Here is a 10,148-nt window from a genome sequence, read left to right on the forward strand (position 1 = left end):
AAGCCTTATATTCTTTCACACTAAACCCAGATAAACTTCCATAAGCAAGAAAGTCATTATTTTTCCACAATAAGACCTCTCTAAGATTAAATTATTCCTGCCTATACGCATCATAAACCTTAACCCCTTTATCCCACAAAGTTTTCAAGTCATCTATAAGAGGAGCTAGATAGACGTCAATGTCATTACCAGATTGTTTAGGTTTTGATATCAATAAGGTCAACAACGTAAAATTCCTCTTCATACACAACCATGGGGGTAGATTGTAAATAACAAGCATAATAGGCCAACAATTATACTTACTGCTAAAATATGTGTGTGGATTAATCCTGTTAGTCAAAAGACCTAGACGAATATTACAAGATTCATTTCCAAAAGAAGGCCACTTCAAATCAACTTTCTTCCAAGCTAGGGTGTCAGCTAGATGTCTTAATTTACCATCCTTTATTCTCTCATTAGCATGCCACGATAAACTTTTAGCATGTTTGGCATTTCTAAACAGTCGGATGAAATGAGGAATTAGCAGACGGTATGGCACGTACTCCTTCCTTGACATCCTCACCATTTCTTTTCTTTTTCCATCGTGACTCACCACAAGTAGGATACGATTTTGCGTCTACAAAACTATTTCGATATAATATGCAATCATTAGGACATGCATAAATTTTTCGTACTGCATACCTAATGTGCATAATGTCTTCTTTGCCTCATAAAATGAAATTGGCATTTCATTATCTTCAGGCAATAACTCCTTCAAAAAACTAAATAAATGAGTAATACTTTTATCACTCCAGCCATGTTTAGCTTTTAGATTGTCCATCCTAAGAAGCACATATAATTTTGTAATTCTGGTACAACCAGGGTAAATCGGTTTCTTGGCATCACTAAGGAGTGTCTCAAACTTATTTGGGTCTACTCCTGATCCATAATATGCGTCGTCAATCATTTCATCTAATGGATCCCAATTCTCACCTACTATATTCCTCCTCACTCCTTTTGGTCTACTTGGAAGAGCAATAAGAGTTATCTCCCCATGGTAATACCAAATTTTGTAACTCTTGTCGATCCCATCGAAATATAAGTGTTCTTTAATCTTTTTAAGATTCATCTTTTTAACATTCCACACTTAAGACATGGGCAATAAGTAAAATTTGGGTCTTACACATTTTTCGAACAAAATCATATGAACAAATCAACTTCGTTCCTATATTCTGCAGATAATGTATTCCCTGACATCCACTTTCTATCCATATCTTCTCCTATGTCTATGAAAAAATAAAAGAAATGACACTAATAAGAACATGATAGAGTTTGATGTCTATATAAAGCTAATTGACGATGGATTTCCCCTATAATAGTGACCTAACCATCTGCATGTGAATAGCAAAACAAACAATTCAAATAGTATACAATAAGTTTCTTCCTTATAGCTACGCAGCACATAACCAAATTTCTCATAACCTACTTCACTAAAACACAGAAGTTCTCAACCTTCCGTTATCACCGCAACATAGAATTTTAATTTCAGAACCTACTTCACTATGGATGAATATTTAAGATATTCAAACTCCTCTAACATTTGTTTAATAATATTAAAAATAGAAGTAAGAGAATATATATGTACCTCTAGCAATTAATAATCTAAAAGCTAGCAAAATTAATTCACGTAGAAATCGAATTTGCTATTAAATCCACAAACCAACAAAATTAAATTAATAATCAATAAATAAAATATCACTAAATATCTAGCAATACATAACTTATTATTGTAATTTTAGAAACGTAATTACCTCAGATGTGTGCTTGAAATAGAAATTTTAATGCAAAAAATACACTAAAATATCACCAACAAAATGAAAACCTATAAAATTAAATTAATTAATATATAAAATATTAATAAACAAATATCACTAAATATCTAATAAATAAATGATTTCTAAACAAATAAAAAAAATTCAATGATCCACTAATTAACCTAAACAAAAAATCAATAAAAGTTTTCATAACCTAAAAACTCAATAATCAACAAAAACATAAAACTTTTCATATATTTATATTTTTAAAATTATATCAAAATAGCTAGAATTTTAATAAAAAAAATTAAGTATATATACAAATATAGCTAAATTTCAAAATAAATAATAATAAAAATTAAAATAATCATAAACACATATATTTAATGAAATCAGCACAATGAATGAACAGGGAATTTTCTTGATATTGTCATATAATTAATTCAAACAATAATTATAACATTCAAATATAATAAAATTTTACTTTTATTTAAAACCAATAAAATGTCTTTACATGCTTTTAGGGTATTAATCCTAAAAATCTCCCACTTGCCCTCAAAGCAAGTGAGGCATATCCCTTAATCTCATATTGCACACGTGACCCATGAACGACTTTTCAGGAAGTGTCTTTATAAACGGGTCACATCACCTCGGTATACAATCTCTCTTACGAGATGATATTTCATTTCTATATGCTTTCATCTCTTGTGGCTTCTCGGTTCTTTGGAATGAGCTACTGCTCCACTATTGTCACAGTATAGGATTAGTGGCTTATACACATCTGGAACTACTTCCATATCAGTGTAGAACTTCCTAAACCAAACCGCCTCCTTAGCTGCTTCACAAGTCATTATGTATTCTGCTTCCATGGTTGAATCAACTATGTTGGATTGTTTAATGCTTCTCCGAACAACAGCTCCTCCAACTAAAGTGAACACTGACCCAGATGTCGACTTTCGACTGTCTTTGTCTGATTGGAAATCAGAATTAGTGAATCCAGTAGGGTTCAGCTCACCCCATGAATCTCTCGTTCTCCTAAGATAATTGAGAATGTGATTTATGTTGCAAAATTAAAGCAATGCAAGCCCACACACTCACAATTTATAATAATTTCTAGGTAAGACCAAGTATCGTCCCACAATGATTGAATTATCAATTACCAGATAATTAATTCTTAGTTTCTATTTGGTTAATGAAAATTTGTTTTGTTTCTTGATAATTAAAAACAATAAAGTTACCGTAAATAATGCAGGCGTGTAAGAACATAGACAAGAATAAAATTCCAAAGATTTAAACAATAAGGGTTTTAATTTCATCTACAATCCCTCCTATCAATCACTAACACAATATTAAAAAATCTTCCTCTTATTAAGCTAACAAGTTGTCAATGTATTTTATAAGCGGATTAGGAATTATAAAACTCAACCTAACTGTGAACTTTCAATATTTCTACAATATATTCAACAATTAGGAGGCAATGAATTCAAAACCTAGATGCTACACAAATAACCTAGATACTTTCGTTCTATATTAAACTATGTTTATTCAATCAAAGCTTGTTTAAATTTCACTTTTTAGAATTTCAATTAAAACACAAATAGATAATGAAATAAGATTGCCAATCACATTTCATGCATTAAAATAAATTGAGACAAGCCTAATAGACAAAGAAGAAAAATATTAATATTGCTTTAGATCATCAAAGAAGTTCAAGAGAATCCATTAAAAAACCTAATAAAGATTTAATTCATCATTGCCATTCTAAGCATAAACGACAACTAAAAATAACATAGAATTAAAAGGCAATAGAAAAAGAACTATAGAGAGTGAATGGAGATGTTGCACAGTATGTTCCTTGCTTCACAATTCGTCCTCCTCTCCAGCCTGATTACTCCATCCTGAAATTAGGTTTAAGAACCTAATTTTTTTTTCTTTTTTTCTTTCGCAATGTAGGTTGTGACCCACCTATTCCAGCATCGCAGCCCGTGTCTAATTATAGTTGGGCATCAATCAAGCGGGCCACGGCCCAACCCCTTCAATGTCGTAGCCCATGTAAATTTTTTGGGCAACGCACTCATCAGCACTGCAGCCCTCTTTTCCTACATCGTGACCCGTGTCAAACCTCGAAAAATAGGCCTTCTGCCTTGGACCTGGCCGCAGCTTAGCATCGTAGCGACGTGACCCTTAACAACTTCTTCAATTTTTGTGCTTTTGGTCCCGAAAATTCACAGAATCCATAAAATTGCTTGAGGATTCATCTTTTCACGGAATCAGCACCAAAAAGACAATTTTTCATCATTTTTCTGCCAATATGCTCCAATTGTTCTCTTCCTTTGTTTATAAGCTAAAACCTGAAAACAAACAAAAACAAGCATAATACTGCACTAAACAATAGAGAAACTTAATAAAATCTACCTAAAACACAACACAAAACTAGACTCAACAAACTCCCCCAAACTTAACCTTTACTCACCCTCGAGTAAAGAATTCTAAACACTCTAAAAACACAAACGAACTCTAAAAGGAATCAATTCAATAACAATAGATCTAGCCTAAAAAATCATGAATACCATGCAATATAATCCTCAGACATTATAGCCATCTTTTTACAATCCAGAATTTCAAGTCAAATATTTCTCAAATTCACTTAGAAGGATCAATACTTATGACAACCAAATCATGGTTAATGAATAAACAAGTACTAAACTCAGTTTACACAATCCAAATTCACACCAGCAGTTCATCGAGTCCATAATCCCATAGGCTTGCGAACTTACTATTCTCCACTAATTTAGACTAAAGCATACTCAAGACTCACAAGGACTTTTCAAGGTTATCACAAACGACTTAGGTGAAGGTGGATGAAAAAGTCATTTAAGCTAAACCTACCACAAGTATATAAACCAATCAAACTAATATACAACTTTACAATCCACAATTCACCCTTCATTACCTTTTGTTCATTGCTTGATAGAGATTTATCGTAACTCAACCAAATATATATATATTTCTTATTCTTTTTTTTTTGTTTATGTTTTTTTTCTTTAGAAGATGTATACTTCCCCAAACTCATTTCTTTATTACTCACAGGAAATAACATTGAAATATAATATATATATATATATTTTATTTTCTTCTCTCTCTCTACAAACCATTCCCAATACATTACTTCCCCGATTACATATTATATATTCATGGTAGTCAACGGGAACGAAATATAACTGAGGTTGATGAAGCTCAAAACATGGTACAAACAATGAAAAAGTTAATTTAAAGCTCAAACGGGTTAACTATGGATATCAAATTGTAAAGGTCGGCTTAAAAGGCTCAAATGTTCCAAAAAAATGCCTTAATCATCTTCCTAAACATGCAAAGTCTCAAAGATTTCATCTCAAATAGTAAACAAGCAAGTTCTAGAATTTTCCTACATCTTTCCTCAATCCAAAGATTCTACAATGCATAAACCACACCATTGAGTACAAGAAATTCAACAATCATGATCGAGTGTTCATCTTTATAAAGAACCAAAAGTAAACTCAAGAAATATCCAACTTAAGCACACACATTTTTTTTCCATAGCATAGCTTTTAGTTCCATCAAATTATATCACACTGTATTCACTCAATCTCATCGGCTATCATTATCAACTTGATTCAACAAACACTACACTCTAAACATCCTAGACACAACAACACAGTAAATAAAAGACTAACCAAATGCATACACAACTGAAACACAAAAACAACTAAAACATAAACACAACTAAAACAAACTACTCAATGTATACAAAACGAAAGTAAATCTCCTCCCCGCAACTTAATAAGAACATTGTCCACAATGGTCAAAATAAAAACAAAGGAAAAGAAACTGAGTTGACAAACTTAGATTGTGCACGATGAAGGTCCCTTGCCACCATCTTCCTCAGGTAGCCAAAATGTGGTGGCTAATATGGATTGAACTTGATAATTTATGAGTTGGGCTCGAAGTAGCATCATGACCCTATTTTTTTTTCTTTTCTCAATTTTCCCAATTCAACATTACAAATTTAACACTAAGCGACATAAATTAAAACTAATCCTAAAATAAAATAAAATACTCGAAATACTAAAATTAAAATGTTCATGATCCAAAACTTAAATAAAACTAATAAAAAAATTCCAAATAAAGGATTGGAATGCCTCCTAATGCATTGTCGTTAACGTCATTTTTCCGGATGCTGAATTCATCTTCAAATCTAACTTGGATCAAGTCCACCCCTCGAATCCTTAAGAGCCAAAGTGTCATATGAGAAAGCCCGTCTTATGATGTTGCAACTTTTTGGAGCTTTCCACCGCTCATGTAACATTCGAGTTTTCCCACTAAAGAACATTTTCACATGATTACGCATTGTTTGACTACCATCTTGAGCAATGACCTTTCTCTTGATAACTTCCACCTTACTACCGCCTCCTGTTATCACATCCAATCTATAACATGTTGGAATTTCAGTTGCAGCAAAAACATTAAATGTTACCTCTTTGTTTTGCACTCGCAACTTCAATTCCCCATTTTTGTACATCAATTAGCGCCCTTCCAGTAGCTAAAAATGGTCCCCCAAGAATAATCAAAATATTTTCATCTCCTCCATATCGAGAATAATAAAGTTTGCAGGAAAGATGGATTTGTCCACTTTTGCCAATACATCATCAATCACTCCCCGAGGATGGTTAAGTAAACGACCCACCATTTGTAGGGACATGGTAGTAGGGCGAGCTTCTCCCAATTTCAACTTGTGGAAGATCGATAGAGGCATTAGATTCACATTAGCCCCTACATCACATAAAGTCTTCGTCACCACTAAACCCCCTATAAAGCATGGAATAGTCAAACTATCAGGATCGTTAAGCTTTGGCAGTAATTTCTTTTGCAATATTGCACTGCACTCCTTAGTAAGCGCAACAGCCTCGTATTGCTCCAACTTCCTTTTTTTTTATTTTTTATAAAGTCTCCTTCAAGAATTTAAGGTAAGTTGGCATCTGCTCAAGCACTTCTGCGAAAAGGATATTGATATGCAATTTCTTCAATATCTCCAAAAACTTTCCAAACTGTCAATCTAGGTTGTTCTTGCGTAGCCTCTGTGGAAAATGAATTTTTATGCAATGATCTATACTCACTTGTGACTGCTTCTTCTCAAGGTTCTCAGTAACCTTTTCTTCCACCTTTCCTTTTATTTCAAACTCCATTTTTGGTGGAAGACTAGATTTCTCAACTGTCTCTTCCAACTCCTTACCGCTCCTCAAGGAGATTGCATTGCACTGCTCTTTAGGATTCACCTTAGGATTACTTCGATAATTTTCTTGAGCTCTGCTTTATAACAAATTTTCCAATTGACCCACTTGCATTTCAATATTTCTGATGGATGACAAAGTTTCAATCATAAATTGAGCTTGGGAGTTGGTCAAGGTCAACAGTGCAACATGTAACTCATTTGACTTCTCTTCAAGAAATAATGGCCTAGGTGGTAGTGCTAAAGGTTGAGGCATAATCTGCTGAGATTGAGGTTGCTGGCCCTGATTATTTCTCCATAAAAAATTAGGGTGATTTATCCACCATGGATTAAATGAATTGGGGAAAGGATTGTTGAATTGCCCATTAAAATTACTCATCATGTTGACTTTCTCCATAGGGATGGTGTTATTGAACTTTGTTGTCATACACTGCTCAAATTGGTGAGGACCACCACAAATTTTACACCATGTCTATAACTGAATGACATTGGTTGATATTGTAGTCTGCTACAATTTCTTAGTCAATGTTGCAACTTGAGTAGTCAAAGCAGTGATTTCATCTAATTCATGAACCACAGCTACCTTTATATTATTAGTTGTGCGCTCATCTGACCATTGATGGTTGTTTGTAGCCATATCTTCCAACAACTCATATGCTTCATTGGCATTCTTACTTATGAATGCCCCACTAGCTGCAACATCAATTATGGTACGAGTAGTACCACACGACCCATTATAAAAATTATGGACCAGCATCCACTTCTCAATACCATGATGGGGGAATTTTCTCAACAGTTCCTTAAAACACTCCCATGCATCATACAAAGACTCCACATCCATCTGATAGAAATTATTAATCTCTCCCTTCAACTTTGCTGCCTTTGAAGGAGAAAAGAACTTGGCCAGGAATTTTTGAGCTAAATCATGCTAAGTATGGATGGAATTCACCTGGAGGGAGTTCAACCAGCTCTTGGCTTTATCCCTAAGGGAGAATGGGAAAAGCCTCAACCTGATTGCATCGTCGCTCACCCCATTATACTTGAATCTTGCACATAGCTCTAGAAAATTATCTATGTTCATATGAAGATCTTCTGAGGGTAACCCACCAAATTGCACGGTGGATTGCACCATTTGTAAAATCGCCGGCTTAATCTCAAAGTTATTAGCCTCCACAGCTGGTGGTCTTATACATGCTTGCACTCCTGTAGCAATTGCGCGTACATAATCATGTAAGCTTCTCACAACGGGATTCTAAGATCATCCTTGCACCACTTCTGGCACCCCTCCATTTATCCCATCATTGTTTTGAGGATTTTCCAAAACCCCAGCTGGATGAGTCACTCTCTTGTTTCTACGATTCTATCTGCACGCTTTTTCTATCTCAGGATTAATAGGAATAAGGCTATCTCACTACATCAAAATACCCCTTTTGTGTCAGTCAAACACGTCAGTCAACACAGTTGACTGACACAGTTGACCGTGATTTAACATTTGTGGTACTTGGACACTGTCACAAATGAAAGAGTATTTGCGTCATTAGTAAAACTGACGCCGTTATTGAGGATCGTTTTGCGTTAGTGGCTTGCTGACACTGTTAAGAGCATTTGCGTCAGTGGGGCACTGTCACAAACCTCATCGTTTGTGTCAGTGCCCCACTGACACAAATGCATTTATATTAAAAAAAATCTGGGCTGAAACCCGACTGTTAAGAGCATTTGCGTCAATGGGGAACTGTCACAAACCTTGTCATTTGCGTCAGTGCTCCACTTACACAAATGCATTATATTAAAAAAATCTGGGTTGAAGCCCATTTCATTTCTAAGCTAATTTTTTTTATTTCTAACCTAATCTCAGCCGCCTCTCTCACTTCTCTTTATCTTAGGCTCTATTTTTTCTCTCATTTTCTCATCTTTCTTCTCTCTTGGCCTCTCTATACCTCATGGCCTCTCTCTCTCTCACTTACAGTGAACATAAAACGACGGCAATGGCAGGGTTCAGGGATCTTGGCCACGGCGGGGCTCAACGACGAAGGGGATCAGGGGTCTTGGCGACAGCGACGCTTGGGACTTATAGTGGGGGTACGTATCTCTTAATATCTATCTCTATTTGTGTATTCTGAGATCAAGGGGTTATGGAGGTTAGGGTCGAATCATATTAACATTTTGTTTCTAATCATGTTAACATTTTTTCTTTTCTTTTTTTTTTCTTGCCTTTGCTTGGGTTTCGTTTTGCAGGAGGTTCTTGGTATTGGTGGTGGTTCTTCAGATTTACTTTTTAAATCTAGGTTTTGAGATTTGATTTAATTTGTTTTTTAAATTAAGGTAGTTTGCGTCAGTTGGACACTGCCACAAACAAAGCAATTGTGACAGTGCAGAACTTTCACAAATCCTATCATTTGCGTCAGTTACCAACTGTCACAAATGCTCTGTTTGTGACAGTGCCTAACTGACGCAAATGCTAGAGAGGTTCTCGTCATGAGATTCAGCGTCAGTTTTAAAATTAGCACAAAAAATTATTTGTGGCAATGGGAAACTAACACAAATAGCTTTTTTTTGTAGTAGTGTCTACTCCTCTTTTGCTACACATATAACAGGACTACCTGAAAAATGGTCAAGAATGCACGCAAAACAAGTTAGAAACAGTTCAAAGAACAACCAAATTAGAAATAAAATTAATTACTTTGATATTGCTAATTTTCAGTCCCCGAAAACGGTGCCAAAGACTTGTTACAGAAATTAAAGCTATGCAAGTGCACACAGTCGCAATTTGTAATAATTTTTTGGTAAGACCAAGTATCGTCCAACAAGGATTGAATTATCAATTACCATATAATTAATTCTTAGTTTCTATTTGGTTAACGAAAATTGGTTTTGTATCTTCATAATTAAAAACAATAAAGCTACTAAAAATAATGCAAGATTGTAAGAACATAGACAAGAATAAATTCCAAAGATTTAAATAATTAGGGGTTTCAATTTCATCTACAATCCCTCCTATCAATCACTAACACAATATTAAAAACTCTGTTTCTTATTAAGCTAACAAGTTGTCAAGGTATTTTATAAGCGGATTAGGAATTATAAAAGTC

General features: G+C 34.4%; 1 non-coding gene across 1 annotated transcript; it reads left to right on the forward strand.

The window, feature by feature from the left end:
* The first annotated feature begins 7,826 nt into the window (after positions 1-7,826).
* Positions 7,827-7,933, forward strand: LOC133833555 (small nucleolar RNA R71). Its single transcript, XR_009892930.1, has one exon. It is a non-coding gene; the product is annotated as a small nucleolar RNA R71 (small nucleolar RNA).
* Positions 7,934-10,148: the final 2,215 nt, after the last annotated feature.

Source organism: Humulus lupulus, chromosome 4 (assembly GCF_963169125.1).
Source record: "Humulus lupulus chromosome 4, drHumLupu1.1, whole genome shotgun sequence".
NCBI lineage: Eukaryota > Viridiplantae > Streptophyta > Magnoliopsida > Rosales > Cannabaceae > Humulus > Humulus lupulus.